Raw genomic sequence first — 17107 nt, forward strand, 5'->3', positions numbered from 1 at the left:
TTTCAGCATTTCATATAATACTGGTTTGGTGGTGATGAACTCCTTTAGCTTTTTCTTATCTGTGAAGCTCTTTATCTGGCCTTCACTTCTGAGTGATAGCTTTGCTGGATAAAGTAGTCTTGGTTGTAGGTTCTTGATATTCATCACTTTGAATATTTCTTGCCACTCCCTTCTGGCCTGCAAAGTTTCTGTTGAGAAATCAGCTGACAGTCGTATGGGTACTCCCTTATAGGTAACTGATTTTCTTTCTCTTGCTGCTTTTAGGATTCTCTCTTTGTCTTTTGCTCTTGGCATTTTAATTATGATGTGTCTTGGTGTGGTCCTCTTTGGATTCCTTTTGTTTGGGGTTCTCTGCGCTTCCTGGACTTGTAAGTCTATTTCTTTCACCAGGTAGGGGAAGTTTTCTGTCATTATTTCTTCAAATAGGTTTTCAATATCTTGCTTTCTCTCTTCTTCTGGCACCCCTATAATTCGGATGTTGGTACGCTTGAAGCTGTCCCAGAGGCTCCTTACACTATCTTTGTATTTTTGGATTCTTTTTTCATTTTGCTTTTCCAGTTGGGTGTTTTTTGTTTCTTCGTATTTCAAATCTTTGACTTGATTCTTGAGATCCTCTGGTCTGTTGTTGGGAGTCTGTATAATGTTCTTTATTTCAGTCAGTGTATGCTTAATTTCTAGTTGGTCCTTCATCACAACATCGAGGGTCTCATTAGATTTCTTGAGGATCTCACTACATTTATCGGCGGTCTCACCAGTCTTCTTGAAGATCTCACTACATTTTTCGGCGGTCTCACCAGTCTTTTCGTGGGCCTTATTAAGTTTATCGGCGGCTTCTAGACAGTTCTTTAAAGACCTTAAAAGTGTGGTTTTGAACTCTATATCCAGCAGTTTGCTTTCCTCCAATTCTGTTGTTTGTGTCCTGTTTCTTTGTCTCGGCATTTTTTATGCTTCGCTGTGTCGATAGAGTTCCTTTCTGTGCTAAGTGTCCCAATTACCTGAGGTAGACACTCTTGGTGCACCCCCTTGTGGGCTTTGTGCACAGTTTTGTTGTAATTAAGCCTTGATTGTTGTAGTTATCACTGTGAGGAATTGACCTCCAAGCCAGTTGGCTGTGAGAATCAGCTGTGTCTGCAGTGGGAGAACTTCTGTGCTGGAGACACCCCTCTGGGGCTAGACTTGCTTCAATGGGGCTTTGGTGCTCACTGAGTCTTCCCCCTGAGTGTGTTCCTTATGGATCTGAGGAGTTGTAATCTGGATGGTCCCACTCTGACCTCTGGGCTTCCTGGCTCCTGGATCTCTAGGGTGGTGCTAATCTACCCTTTGCCTGAGGCTATCCAGCAAAAGTCTCCCTGCAGGGCTTGGGCGGGGCGGGTCCCATGGGATCAACACTGCGGAGTTAGCAATTATGGCTGCTCTCAGTCTTGCCCTCAGAGGCTCTGCTTCTCAGTGTCCCAGTAATTGCTGCAAGCCCCATGGAGAGAATGCTGCCCTAGGGTTCTGAGCGATGCCAGACAGTCCCGCTTCTCCCGTATGAGTCTGGGTCCCTAGAGACTCACCCGGAGCTGGAGCTCAGAGTCTGAGACTCCCTCTCGATTGAAAACAACAACCACATCCTCAGCCACCAGCCCGCTCCGCATGCACTCCGCACCTTAGTATTTTACTTCAGCACTGCGCCTCCTCCGAGTCTCGGTATGCTTTTCTCTTTCCTCCTAGTTGTAGAATTTCCACTAAGCCAGCCTTCCTGTGGTTCTGGATGATGTCCGTTCCGTCTTTTAGTTGTATTTTTGAAGTGGTTGTTCGAGGCAGCAAACTCCAGTGTTTACCTATGCCGCCATCTTGGTTTCTCTATTTTTTACTTTTAAGAATTAACATCTTGCCCGGCCAGCGTGGCTCAGTGGTTGAGCATCGACCTATGAACCAGGAGGTCATGATTCGATTCTCGGTCAGGGCACATGCCTGGGTTGCGGGCTTGTTCCCTAATGTGGGGTGTGCAGGAGACAGCCAATCAATAATTCTCTCTTATCATTGATGTTTCTATCTCTCTCTTCCTTTCCCTTCCATGAAATCAATAAAAATATTTAAAAAGAAAAAAAAGAATTAACATTTTTACTTTCACAACTTTAGTCAATCATCATCCCTCCTAAATATCTTCCCACTTTCTTACATCTGGAGCCGTTGTACCACTTATAACATTGCCTATCAATTAATTATAGATTTTGTCTCTGCCCTATTGTAAGGATTTTGAGTCTTGAGAAGGTATTCTTTTTGACTTTTAGTCTGTGGCATGCATACTACAACGTGAGGCTATAGGGACTCTCATCTTCAGGGTTTGCAAGTGGTAGGCTCTTAATAAAAGTTTATTCAATGAATTGAGTTATTTAATTTTAGCATTGCTACATTCCTTTGGGGTTAATATCATAGTCCCTATTTTAGAGATAAGGAAAGAAGTCTGGTGTGGAGTTACTTATTCAAAGTCTCACATTTGGTAAACATCAGAGGCTGGATGCCAAATGTATCCCCTGTGTTCCACCTGAGATAGTAAACTGTAGATAATACCCAGTTAACTGGAGATGACAGGGAGGACTTCCGAGCCAGATTATGCCGGTTCAGTCTACCATGTGAGTACTTTTGAACTTATATAAGAGGTATTGGAGAAAGTAACAATATCTTGGTATCATTGCAAGTTGCAGCAGTTAGATTTCTGTGGGGGGTTTTTTCACTTGAAATTTAGACATTTCCAGGCCTCTAATTTAAGGCTTACTACTGCCTTAATAATTTGAGCTTAATAATCAAAAGTTAGTTATCAAACAGACGATTAATGTGGTTGGGAAACATTTCCAGTAAAAGGATCAGTGCAGTGATTTTGAAGAAACTATTTAGGCCCACTTATTACTCTTCCTAGGTCACTTAATGAGAAGGTAATTCCTTTTTCCTTCCTTAACATAGGCTTCATTTTCTTGAGAAAGTTAGCCAATGAAAGAAAAAGTTGGCTGGGAAACTTTTTCTTGTTTACCTTTGCCATAACAATTTAATAGTGTGTCTAAAAGCTGTCTCATGTAGAGATGCAGGTAAAATACTGTGGACAGTTTCATCTGTTTGGATGAGGAATTTATTGCCAGATACTGTACCAGGTTGGTGAGACATCTGGGTCAAGCCTTTGCCACTAATTCTGATTTTCCTGACTTCCAGTGTTGCTCAGCGAAGGCTTTCCCATATTTCTTACTGTGAGAGCAGATATCTGTTTGTGATATTTTATTTCTCTAGTCAGCTTGGTATGGGATTCTTCTGTTACTCAGCTGATCTTTTTTATAGGTAATCCACGTAAGGATTTTCAGGAGTTTTTTGTTTAACATAAAGTAGTGAGGATTCTGTGAACATCTTTGTAGCACAGCTCCCCAGGAAGTTGGCAAAACTATTAAACAGTCTTAGGCAGTTAATACTAATTCATTGTTTTAATGGTTCAATTAAAACATAGGGATAAAAGATAATGCATTATGAAAGACCTAAATAGTAATAAAAGTAGTGATATATTAAATATACTTTTAGGTTTTAAAATGATATATTGTGACTGCCATTCAATCAACAGTGCTCCTAGAAAGCTGTCAATTTGTCTCTTTTCTAAACATGTTAAAAAATTTTAAAGGCACATTGATTTCTGATAGGGATAAATTGAATGTGCAGTGACCGTGACAACTTGGGTCATACTTTTTTTTTAGGTAAACCACAACTAATTCATAAAGTGCTGTGGACCCTTTAATACCTACCCAAGTGGGCAGGCTGTCAATTTGAAAGATTCCATCTAAAACATATTCCTTCACTTGGCCCTTGAAAAACTCTACCGCAGTACCCTTCTTAGAATTTAGTTTATTTACTGAGAAAAAGGAATGGTTGAGTCAACTCAGAGGAGATAAATCTGTGGTAGGTGTTACAGGCTGATTTTTAAACCACACACCATCTCCCTCTTTTAGTTTATTTTACTTGCTAATATGTAAATTTTATTAATGAAGTCAGGAGGGCTCATTCAGAGATATTTTTGACTTTTTAATGAAGAAAAATTCCTTTTGTTAGGGATGACAAATTAGTTTTGTTACAGAATAACTGAGTTCATAGCTTTTACAGGGAGATTAAGTTTTAAAATTTAATCTTTATTAAGACATGAGAATAGTAACTTTAAAATGTTAATTTGTATTTTTTTTTTTTTACAAATTTGTTTGTATTGATTTTTGGGTAGAGAGGAAGGGAGAGGGATAGAAAGATAGAAACATTGGTGAAAGAGAAACAGTATTGATTGGCTGCCTCCTGTATGCCCCCTACTGGGGATTGAGCCACAACTCCAGCATGTGCCCCGACCAGAAATTGAACAGGTGATCTCTTGGTTCCTGGGTTGATGGTCAATCACTGAGCCACACTGACCGGGCTGTTAATTTTATTTTTAAAGGTTAATTTATAGTGTTAAATTGTAATATCCAGTGTTACCTTCCATTAGATTAACTGTTATTTCAAACAACTAGTTAGAACATCAACATAAGCTGCCTTTACTGGAGGGAATCAGCACATACAACATCCAGGTTCTATCCAAGGTCTGGACCAGGCACCAGAGTTACTAGTTTTCACATGGCTTGATTAAAAAAGAGGTGGCTCCTATGCACTGAAATTTTCTCTTTGAAAATGGGCACATTTCCCAGCATAAACATGATACTTCTATACTAATCAGGATGGAGTCTTATCCTGCAATGGGACTTACATTTTGGGCTTTTTACCACATCATTGCTGTTTTCTACGTGGTCAAAAATAGATATAGAGTAAACCAACCCCAAAAGTCAATTATAGGGTTTTATAGTGATGTACTGTGAAAAATTTGGTCGTGTTTTTCATTATACAGAATGTTCTTTCCAAAGACATAAACAGAAAAAGCACATATGTTTGATTTTAAAAATAACTCTGCTTAGCCCTTTAAAATGCTGGAGTCATTTTGGATAATTTTAAATGATCAGTATTATAATTACATGATAAACCCTATACCTAAAGGCAGGCTTGGTTTATAATTATTTGTCTAATTGCTCCCCCACATTAAAAAAAATTTTATTCCTTAATTTTTGTTATTGAATTTATTGGGGGTGATATTGGTTAATAAAATTATACAGATTTCAGGTATACAATTCTATAATGTATTGTGTGTTTACCACCCTAAGTCAAGCCTCACCATTAATTTTTTTTTTTTAAATTAGGGTTCAGCATAGATACTTTGAAAGTATTTCTAATGCACACTTAAATGATCTGGTAAACTTATCTTCTAATCTCTCCACAAGAACCAAATACTAATATGTATTATATCACTTTTGGAGCATACATGCTAATTTATAAGTAAGATATTTTAAAAGTATGGGAAATTAAAACCATTCATTATGAATGAGTACAGTGCTTAAAATATGGTTTGTGAAATCTAATTGTATTTTGCAAGTACAATTGCAAAAATAATGTAAAATAGCACTTAAAATTATTATTATTATTTTAAAATATATTTTTATTGATTTCAGAGAGTAAGGGAGAGGGAGAGAGAGGTAGAAACATCAATGATGACAGAGAATCATTGATTGGATGCCTCCTGCATGCTCCCTCCTGGAGATGGAGCCTGCAACCCGGCATGTGCCCTTGACCAGAATCGAACCCCAGGACCCTTCAGTCCACAGGCCAACTCTCTATCCACTGAGCCAAACCAGCTAGGGTGTTCTTAAAATTATTTTCAATTAAATTTTACATTTTTCAGAAAAGCTTAGCTAAGCCTCACAAAGCTTTAAAGTGAATGAAAAATTTTGTTATAATGATATTTTATTGGAAGAGGTATTTTGAAATCTTATAATTAAAAATGCTGTATTTCAATTAATGAGTATTTGCTATTTTTCAGTTTTAAACTGCAGTTAATTTATATTTTGGCTATTTGAAAATGGGCAAGTAAATGTTCCTTATTTAATGTTTTGAACCTATAGTCAAGGCTTAATTTCTCAGAGGTAGACTTTAGCCTATATCAAGTCTTATTTTCTTTGCTTTATTGAAATGGTTGCTTTCTTTGTTGCTAAGTCACTGATTGACTGACTGACTGATATTATTATTATCCATTTACTCATATTTACAAAACTAACACTAGCACTAAATGATAACTTTTTATATCTGATCATTTCTCTCATTTCTAGGATGGTATAACCAAGAAAATCAAGTTTTGTTCTCATATACACCTGTGGCACACATTTATTATGCAACTGATTAAGAGCCTGATTCTTATCTCCTTTCTTTCAGGAAGAGCTCTGATTTTGTATAGAAATCCTGAATAATATAAGCAAATTATGATGACTCTGTTTTTATCAGTAATTGGTTTAGGAAGAGTCATGTGACCCAAACTTAGTCTGTGAGATAGAGAAGTCTGAATGGCTTCTGGGAAGATTTTCTAACTGATAAAACAAATTACCTGGAAAAGGCTTGTCCTCTTCCACTGTGTGAAATGCAAGTATTCCTGCAGCATTCATTACAATGTAAGATTCTGAGCTGTGAAGTCAGGCTGCCTGTGTTAGACTCCCAGCTTTTCCCTTACCAGCTTTGTGGCCGTAGGCAGGTTATTTAATTTCTCTGTACCTCAGTTTTTCTCATAAAAATGGGGTTAATATACACAGGGAACATTAGTTACTAGAGAAAAATCATTAGTAATTAGGGAAATGCAGATCAAAACCACAATGAGATACCACTTTATACCCATTAGGATTGTTAGAATCAAGTCCCACTACTGGTGGGAATGTAAAATGGTCCAGCTGCTTTGGAAACTATGGTAGTTCTTAAAATGATTAAACAGAGTTAGTCATGTAACTGGACAGTCAATGGGTCCGTGCTGCCAGTCACTACTTGAGCCAATTAAGCAGAGACAGGGTTGAATCATACTACAGTAATGGCGAACCTATGACACACGTGTCAGAGGTGACACGCACACTCATTTTTTTGGTTGATTTTTCTTTGTTAAATGGCATTTAAATATATAAAACAAATATGAAAAATATAAGTCTTTGTTTTACTATGGTTGCAAATATCAAAAAATTTCTATATGTGACACGGCACCAGAGTTAAGTTAGGGTTTTTCAAAATGCTGACATGCCGAACTCAAAAGGTTTGCCATCACTGCACTAGTATATGAGCATTTATTCCAGTACTGCCAGCAGTATGGGAGAGCAGCAGGTCATCCATAAGAATCTTCTCTGCAACCACCCCCCCCCGCCCCCAATAAACCAGCTGCTTATATAGGGTAGGACAAAGATTAAGTGGGCAAGTAGGTTTTACAGGCACGGGGAAGTAGTTCTTGAATGAGAATGGTTCCAAGGTTGACTCCCAGGTCCTGGGGGCACACAACTCCCAGCCAGGTCAGAATGTCCTTTCTCTAACCAATACAAGACAATCTTGGTTAACAGAGCATGATTAATATTTCCCATAACCATAGCTAGTCCCCAATATTCTATTTTTGCCCTAACATTGTGGCCCAGCAGTTCCAAACCTAGGTATGAACCCCAAAGGACTGAAAGTATAAATCAACACAGAAACTAGTATACAAATGTTTATAGCAGCATTATTCTTAATAGCCAAAAGGTAGAAAAAACTTGAATGTCCGTTTATGGATGAATAGGTAAACTAAATATAATATATCAATACAATAGGATATTATTTGGCCACCAAAAGGAATGAAGTACTTGCATATGCCACAACATGGATGAACCTTGAAAACATTATGGTAAGTGAAAGAAGTCAGTCACAAATGACCACACACTATGTTATTCCACTCATATGAACATCTGGAAAAGGGACATTTATAGAGACAGAAAATAAATTAGTGGTAGCTCAGAGTTATGGGGGATGGGGAGTGATAGCTTAAGGTTACTAGGTTTCTTTTTCAGGTGATAAAATGTTCTAAATTGACTAATGATGGTTGCACATGTCTGTGACTATACTATAAACCATTGAATTGTATACTTTAAATGAGTGAATTATACAGTATGTGACTTATCTATATATATAAAACCCTAATATGCAAATAAACCGAATGGCACAATAAGTGAACAACAAACAACCAGTTGCTATGTGTGCGCTGACCACCAGAGGGCGTGTACGGAACATTGTGGGCATCAGCCACATCTGGATGGTGGAGCAGGTGAGTGGGGACACCAGACGAGGTGGGGTGCCAGTCGCTGTCATCTGGGTGAGCCTCTGGTGGTCCTGAAAATTCTTTGCTCTCACATGCCGCAGTCCCAACGGTGCTCACACCTGCTGCCGACATCGGCCCCGCTTGCACATACTGCTGGCGCCAGAGCTATCGTTCGCACCTGCTGCTGGTGCCCACCACTGGCCCCAGTAGTTGCGTGGGAGCATCAGCGGCAGGAGCAGGGCTGCCCGGTTGGGAGGGGCACAGAGGATGGACCGAGACCCATCCCTGTGCCCACCACAGCCTCATGGCCCACAGTTCCTTTCAAGGTGCACGAATTCATGCACTGGGCCCCTGTTATTTAACAAAATTGTTAAAAATAATAGTATCTACCTTATAGGTTGTAAGAATTAAGTAAGTTAATGAGTGTTAAGTTCTTAGAAAAGTCTTGGCTCAGCAAACATTTAAATAATGATAAGTATGCTAAAAATTAATTGTAGCCCCAAGAAGAGCTGATCAGGTAAATAAACAATATGTAGAAGAATCAAGGTCTAGAGTTGGAAAGGACTCAGTCTACCTTGCTTTGGGACTACCTATAGAATGAAATCAGCTGTGTGATTCAGGACTTAGTTTCTTGTAGCTGTGAAAGCATCTCACTTTTGGCATTTTATATAATAACTAGTGCCCCGGTGCACTGATTCATGCACATTGAAAAGAAATTAATTAGAAGGTGGCCGGTGGGGCGGGACTGGGCAAGATGGGCCAGACACGCCCTGGAGCCAACCTCCCACAGTCCCTCCCTGGCCTGCTGCACCTGGGGTGGCACTGCGGCTTGAAGGTCATCTGCGGAGTGAGTGGGGTCCCTTTGGCAGGTGGGGTCCCTCACCTGGCCTGTGGGGATTGGGCTGAAACCAGCTCTCTGACATCCCCCAAGGGGTTCTGGATTGCGAGAGGTTGGTTCTGGGGTGACACACCTCAGAATCAGGCTCTGGGTGTATCACCCGAGAATCACAGCTGCCAAGTCACCGCAGCTTGGCAGCTCCTGCATTGCACATCTGCCCCCTGGTGGTCATTGCATGTCATAGCTACCGGTCAGATGGTCGAATGGTCAGACAGTCACTTAGGCTTTTATATATATAGATATCTATATGTTTATTTTTATTTTATTTTTTTTAATCCTCACCCGAGGATATGCTTATTAATTTTAGAGAGAGGGGAAGGGGGGAATGGAGGGAAGAAGAGAGGGAGAAAAGAAGGAGGAAGAGAGGGAGGGGAAGAGAGAGAGAAACAATGATGTGAGAGAGAACATCGATTGGTTGCCTTCCATATGGGCCCGACTGCAGACAGAACCCACAACCTGGGTATGTGTCCTGACTGGGAATCGAACCCATAACCTTTTGGTATAGGGGACAATGCTCCAGCCAACTGAGCCACACTGGCCAGAGTGTATGTTTATTTTTAGCTTATATGTCATTGCTGGATTAAAACTTCTTTGAGGGCACGGGCTATGTTTTAAATTTCAGTGTCCTTTATTAAGCTGAACTAATAAGCAAATTGAGCAGGACAGCATAGAGACAACTGGCAAATACCCTTTTTCCTTGAATCTGTATTGTTTCATTATTTTGGTAGAAGTATTATGGGCTTCATAGCATCAGAAACATATTCAAGCAAGAGTATAAAATTCGATTTTAAAATTGTGTATAACTTAGTTTTGGACTAGAACATCAACTAGAGAATTAAATCATGCACTTCCTCTCCCTATTAACTGTAATTTTGGGCAAATTATTTATCCTTTCTCAGCATAATTCTCTGTCTATAAAATGGAATTAATGCCTATTGTTGATGAGGATTAAAGGATATGTCTGTAATATGATATGTGGTACATAGTTGAGAATCATTAAATATTTACATGTTGTCACCCAGTCTTTTTAAAATTTGAGATGAAGAGCTAAATTTGTACATGCCCCTTCTTCTATCTTCAAGTCAACTGGATTGTTTACTCATTTCCATTCTCTTCCTCCCTATATATAATCTTGTTTTGAATTTAAATGTAATTTATGAAGTAGAGTATTTGGGATAGTAGTATGAATTAGGATCTTTCCTAGATAATCTTTATTATCTTGGGGCCCTGTTCTTTTATACTTAAGAACAGTTAATATATAAAACTTTGGAGACCATATAATGTAGTGGAAGGAACAAAATTTTTTATCAGGGTAATTCATTCACTTCACTTGGCTTTTGTCAATGGTAAAATGAAGCGAGAATGGCTTCATTATATCAGTATGTGAGTTATGTGAAAGTACTTTGATTTTCTTAAAGAAAAATATCAGGTAGTGAGATATATATATATATATATATATATACACACACACACACACACATATATATATACACACATATATATATATACACACACATATATATATATAAATATATATACATATATGATATTTTTTTATTGATTTGAGAGAGAGAGGAAGGGAGACGGAGAGAGAAATACCAATCAGCTGCCTCTTACATGCCCCCTACTGGGGGTCAAGTCTGGAAGCCTGGCACATGCCCTGACCAGGAGTTGAACCAGCCACCTTTTGGTGCATAGGGTGATGCTCAACAAACTGAGCCATACTGGCCAAGGCAGTAGTGATATTTTAATGAGGCATATCCTTTTCTGTTTAAAAAGTTAATCTTTTCTATCACATCTATCTTTCCATTTTCATTTTTCTATTTTAGTTTACTCTTTATTAAGAGGAATTTTAGGACTTGAAAATTCTGTCGCTAGCTTGTTCTTATTAAAACTGACAGGCATAAATTTCTTTTAGTGAACTGTACATGGGGATTACTCACAGCGAATTTTTAACTCTGCTTTCTGCTGGCATTGAGCACTTTTCTTGGTAACTTTCCTTCAGAGTCATTTAGAATGCTCTTAAAGAAAAGCATTTCCTCATTGGTTATAGAAAAACATAACTTAGATGTTAATTATTTTTGAAAGAATTCTAAAGTCAAGCACAATGAATGGATTACATATACATACGTTTCAGACCGTTTGTGTATGAATTACATATCATTTGACAACAGATTTTTGGGTTTCGAGTCATTTTCTCTTAAAATTCTGAAGCCTTTCTACTACCATTTTCTAGCTACCATTGTTGCTGTTGACAAGTCCCATTCCATTCTGATCTATGACCCTTTATATATGACCACCTCTCCCCCCTGACCCCCCATACACTTTTGTCACTTTTAGGATCTATTATCTGTGTGTTCTGATATTTTATGATTTGGGTTTATGCTGTATACTTTGGTTTTCAGTTCTTGGAAATATTTTTGAATTATTTCTTTGATAATTCTTACTTTCTCCCTCTGTCTCTCTTCCTCTCCATGTCTTTCCCTCCCTCCCTCCCTCCCTCCCTCCCTCCCTCCCTCCTTCTCTCTTGCTTAAATTGCTGTTATTCAGCTTTTAGCTGGTTGGACCTATTGAAATGGTTCTTCAAATTTGTTACCTTTCCATCCCGTTTTTCATCCTTTATGGTTTTAGTTTCATTTCTAGTAGATTATTTTTAATTTCATCTTTTAAACTTTTCATTTAATTTTTTTATTTTTCTAGTCATAATTTTAATTTCCAAAGCTGTTTTTGTTGTTGTTATTCTCTGGGTGTTTCTTTTACTTATTTATTTATTTATTTATTTATTTTTTAGGAATCCTCCTGTGTCTTTTGTGGATATAATTTCTCATCCTCACAGAATATTTATGATTCTATGAAGCTTTCTCTTACTCCCCTTTTCTTTGCTTCATTTGGTTTTCTTTTTCTTCTCTTTGTTTTATTTTCCATCTTTTATATTATAGGCTTTTCTTATTATCTGATGATTTAAAAAAATTAAGATTGAGGCACCAAAATGTATATTAGGAAGGTTTTTATTTTATGATGATCAGATGTTATTGCCATTTTTATGGGAGCATCACAAAAATTTTAGATTGAAAATTTCTCCAAAGAGGAACCTTTTAGTCTTCTGCCCAGGGTTTTTAAACCTGGCTGTGAGTATTTTGTTAGCTGAGCAGGAGGAGGAGTCTGGGATGAGTGTGTCTGTCTTGTAATTTAGTTTGTAGACTTTTCATTAATCTTTCTCTTTTCATAAGGATGCATCTGACATTCCCCACAATCTCCCACCTGTCCCCCGCCACACTTGGTGTTCAGAAGCACAGAATTTCTCTGAAGTAGTTTCCCTAAAAATGAAATCATTCTTTGGCAAGAATGGTATATGAATAGTGGCATGACTTGAATGAGGTTGGAAAGGGATCTGGAGTTCTAATTGCTCCCTGTAGAAACTACAGCGTATTCTGGTTTTCAGTGCCACTGTGCATTCCTGCCTTCAGCTTCCAAACTTTGTATGTTCTGTCGCACTAAACTCTTTGATTTTTATTGACATCCTTAGGATAGCTTAAGACTAGACTTTGTCTCCTTTCTAGCTTCCAAAGTAGTACTAACATTCTTGTCAGCTGTTATCTCCTTTCCTTTTTCTTTTGTCCATTTCGTTTTGCTTTAGCATTTTTACCAAAGTAAAAGACTGGCATTTTTACCACTTTAGTTTTCAAGATAGACCACAGATAAATGTCATATTAAAGTAGCCATTCCATTGACTTTTTAGGGTAGAACATGTAATGTTTGCATATAGTTTTCTCTACATGATAGAGAAAAATGAAATACGGAGAAACTAAAAGCAAATTAAAAGAACAATAATAAGCAAAGATAAATATCTCTAAAGAATGAGTTAGCAAAATTGGAGAATGAGGAAATAATATTTGAATGTTAGTCCAACAAACCAGTTATTTAAATATTCCTACAACTGGGGAAGAATACTATTGTTTGATTCTCATTTCTTATTGCTGTAAGGATATTGTACGGTTTCTAAGTGGTAAATGCCTAAGAGTGGAATTGTCAGATCAAATAGTTTTATTAGAAACTGACAAATTGTTTTACAGAGTAGATGTCCTGTACTTTACATTCCTGTTAGCAATGTATTAGAATTGTAGTTCTTGTGCATCCTATGTGGCATGCTAGGTGTGTTTTTTGAATTTTACCATTCTAATGGGTGTGTAGTATCTCATTGTGATTTTATTTTGCATTTCCCTAATGATTAATAATGTTGAGCATCTTTTCAGATGCTCATTTGTCATCATAAATGTTATATTTGTTCAGATGTTTTCCCACGTTTTTTCTGGATTATTTTTTTCTTATTTTTGAGTTTTAGTAGTTAATTATATGTATGTTCTGGATACTAGTTTTTGGGCAATCTTGTGTCTGATGTGTGTGATTTGAAAATATTTTCTTTGAATCTATAGCTTGTCTTTTCATTCTTTCAATATCTTTTGCAGGGCAAAAGGTTTTAATTTTGATGAAGCTCTATTAATTTTTCCCTTCTATATATCATGTGTTTGGTATTATATTTAAGAACTCTGGCTATCTGAAAGTCACAGATTTTTCATTTGTTTTGTTCAGAGAGTTGGTTGGTTTTCTTGTTTTACCTTTAAGTCTGTTTTGAATGAATAAGTTGTGAAGTGTGGGTTAAGATTCTCTTCTTTTCTGTATGGATGTTCAATTGTTTAACACTATTTGTTTACCTGTCTGTCATTTTTCCATTGACTTGACTTTGTACCTTTGTGAATACAATTGACCATTCTTGTTTGGGATTATTTCTGGACCCCTTTTTCTCTTCCATTGATCTTTGAGTCCAGTCTTTTTTCTATAACCCTACTGCCTTGTTTACGATAGCTTTAAATAATTCTGAAAATCTTTTAAGGTGATTTTTACAACTTTGTTCTTTTACAAAATTGTTTTGGCTGTTCTAGTTTCCTTACCTTTCTGTATGAAATTTAGAATTGGTTTGTCTATGTCTATAGAAAAATCCTGCTGAGATTTTGATAGATTTGATTTAAATCTGTAATTCAATTTGGGAGAATTGCCATCTTAACTATACTGAATCTTCCAACCCATGAACGTGGTTTCTTCTTCTTTTTTTTAAAGTTCATTTTTTCGCTCCTTGGAATTTTACAGTTCTCAGTGTACCAGTTTTTCACATATTTTGTACAATTGATTCCTATGTATTTATTTTTGTATAGATATTTTAGATGGTACTGTTTTAAAGACTTTTTGTGTCCAATTGCTCAATGCTAATAGGTAGAAATCCAATTGCTATTTGTATGGTGAGATGTATCCTGTGACTTTGTTAAACTCACATTAATTTTAGGAGCTTTTTAATTGCTATCTTGTGATTTTCTTTGTAGACAATTGTCTGTAAATAGGTACAGTTTTATTATTTTTCAATTGTATGAGCTATCTTTTTGTACTCTTGCCTCCTCTTTAGTCTTATTGCATTGTCTAGAATTTCTTGTATGGTGTTGAATATGAGTGGTGAGAAGAGACATTTTGCCTGTTTCCCGTTTTATATGGAAAGCACTGAAATGTGATGTTAGCTATAGGTTTTTTTGTAGATGTGCTTTATTTCATGGAGGACTTTCCTTTTGATTTCTAGGTTGTTGAGAATTTTTATTATGAAACAGTGTTGAATTTTGTAAAACTTTTTTGGTATCAGCTGATGAAGTCCATGTGATATTTTTTTCCTTAGTTGTTAACATGGTAGATTATATTCACTGATATTTAAATGTGATTTACCCCCAGCATTATATTCCGGGGGGTAAATCACACTTGATTGAGATGTATTATTTTTTATGTGTATTGCTGGATTCAATTTGATGATATGTTGTTGAGGATTTTTCACCTATGTTCATGAGGGATATCGATTTATTAATTTCTTTTTTTTATTGTTCTTTTCTGGTGTAATGCTGACCCCATAAATGAACTGGAAACTATTTATCTTCTGTTATTTGGGAGAAATTGTGTAGATTTGGTGTTATGCTTTCCTTAAATGTTGGATAGACTTCACCAGTAAAACCATATGAGCTTGGAATTTTTTGGCAGTGTGTGAGGGATGGGATTTTAAAATACACATGTAATATATTTAATAGCACTATATTCCAGGGTTTCAGGGACCACCTATACATTCAGTGATTCATTGAGACTCATAGCACTCAACATGTAATTGTACTCACAGCTATGATTTATTACAGGTCAGTAAGGGAAAATGATTCAAGGAGAATCTGGAAGCATCCACACTCAAGCTTCAAAGTTTTCCCTATTGAGAGCAGTGGGCACAAAGAACTACTCTTCCACCAGTGAAGTACAGTAATGAATGTGCAGTGTTTCTACCCACAGAAGCCTGTTTAAGATTCAAGGTCCAGGGTTTTTATTGAGTGCTGGTCATGTAGGCACACCCTGTGTCTGCCTGATTAGCCACAACTCCCCAATTTTCAGACCCCACGAAGGAAAGCAGATATTTACCATAAATTACAGTATTGTACAAACAATCTATGCAGGCTGGTGTAGCAGGGCTCAGTGCCCCAAGCAGGCAAAACAGCCCTGCTCTATGGATATCACCCTAAAAGGAAAGTTCTGATAATGTTAGCCAAAGACCAGGTCCACAGTCAGGCCCTCCTAACCCTAGAAGCTTCAGGCTCACTACATTAATTCTTTCCTGCACAATATAGGACTATTTTAGTTATCTGTTTCTGTTGAGTTAGTTTTGGTAGTTTGTATGTTTTAAGGAAATGGTCCATTTCTTCTAATTTGTCAAAGTTGTGTTCATGGATTTATTTGTAGTATTCCCTTATCATCCAGTATCTGTGAAATCTGTTGTGATAGTTCTTGCATTTCTGCTTGCTTGAAGAACTGAGCATTATCAATTATATTGATCTTTTCAAAGTAATAGTTTTGGTTTCATTGATTTCTCTCTATTGCTTTTCTGTTTTCAATTTCATTGATTTTTATTCTTTATTATATATTTCATTTGCTGCCTTATGGTTTACTTCTCATTTCTTATGATGGGATGCTTAGATTATTGATTTAAGCCTTTATTTGCATTTAATGCCATAAATTCCCCTCTTATTGCTGTTTTAGGTGTATCAAACAAACTTTGGTTTTTTGTATTTACATTTTTATATAGTCAAAATATTTCTTAATTTCCTTAAGACATCCTATGGATTGCTTAGAATTATGTTTTATAATGTCTTATTATTTGAGATTTTTCAGATACCTTTCTTTTATCGATTTCTGCTTTAATTTATTAGAGAACATACTTTGTAAGACTTCAGTTTTATATCTCTTTTGTTTTATGACCTTGAATGTGGTCTGTATTGGTGAACTTCCATGTGCACTTGAAAAAAATCTTTATTTTGCTGTTGAGTTCAGTATTCTGTAAATGTCCTTTAGGTCAGGTTGTTAAGTGGCATTGTTCAGGTCATAGACATGTGGCTGATTATCAATTTCTTGTATTAATTACTTGAGATAAGTATGTAGAATTGTCCATCTCTGTGTAGATTTTTCTATTTCTCTTATCCGTTCAATCAGTATTTGCTTTATGTGTTTTGATGCTTTGTTGGTAGGTGCCTACACATTTGAAATTATGTTTTCGTGATGAAGTAATGTTCTTTATTCCTTGTAATTTTCTTTTGAAGTCTACTTTCTATGATATTAATTTAGTCCCTTCTTTTTATTCATGTTTTCCTGTTATATCTTTCATCTTTTAATTCATCTCTGTCACTTACTTCAGTTAAGGTGGTTTAAGCGTTTATTTTTGATGCCTTCATCTTCTTAATGGATTAGGAGGAAACTTGTCTTTTTGTATCCATAAATGAAGTAAAAAGAGATATTTTGGGATTAACCAGGAATTGAGGTTGTTACTAGATTTTTATTTTAATATGTGGTTGTAATTGGATTGCACCACTGGACCACAGTGCCCAGGAAAGTAATAAAAAGAATAAAAAACTCCTCTGGGAGCAGTTACCAGCTTGTCTGTTCTGAGCCTTGGTTACAGGCTTGGGGTAAAA

At 36.7% G+C, this 17107-nt stretch overlaps 1 protein-coding gene and 1 long non-coding RNA gene across 8 annotated transcripts in view; both read left to right on the top strand.

Moving 5' to 3' along the window:
* Positions 1-8180, top strand: part of LOC118659735 — a 30182-nt gene extending 22002 nt beyond the window's left edge. The window contains exons 3-4 of one of the 2 annotated variants that reach the window (XR_004968689.1): positions 7692-7765; positions 8088-8180. This is a non-coding gene — a long non-coding RNA (uncharacterized LOC118659735). Of the gene's footprint in view, positions 1-7691; positions 8052-8087 lie in introns of those variants that run through there. The other variant, XR_004968688.1, reaches the window with a different exon arrangement.
* Positions 1-17107, top strand: part of SUPT3H (SPT3 homolog, SAGA and STAGA complex component) — a 436829-nt gene that overhangs the window by 74455 nt on the left and 345267 nt on the right. The gene's annotated exons all lie outside the window — the stretch shown is intronic.

The sequence above is a fragment of the Myotis myotis genome, unplaced genomic scaffold (genome assembly GCF_014108235.1).
Source record: "Myotis myotis isolate mMyoMyo1 unplaced genomic scaffold, mMyoMyo1.p scaffold_m19_p_7, whole genome shotgun sequence".
Taxonomy (NCBI): Eukaryota; Metazoa; Chordata; class Mammalia; order Chiroptera; family Vespertilionidae; genus Myotis; species Myotis myotis.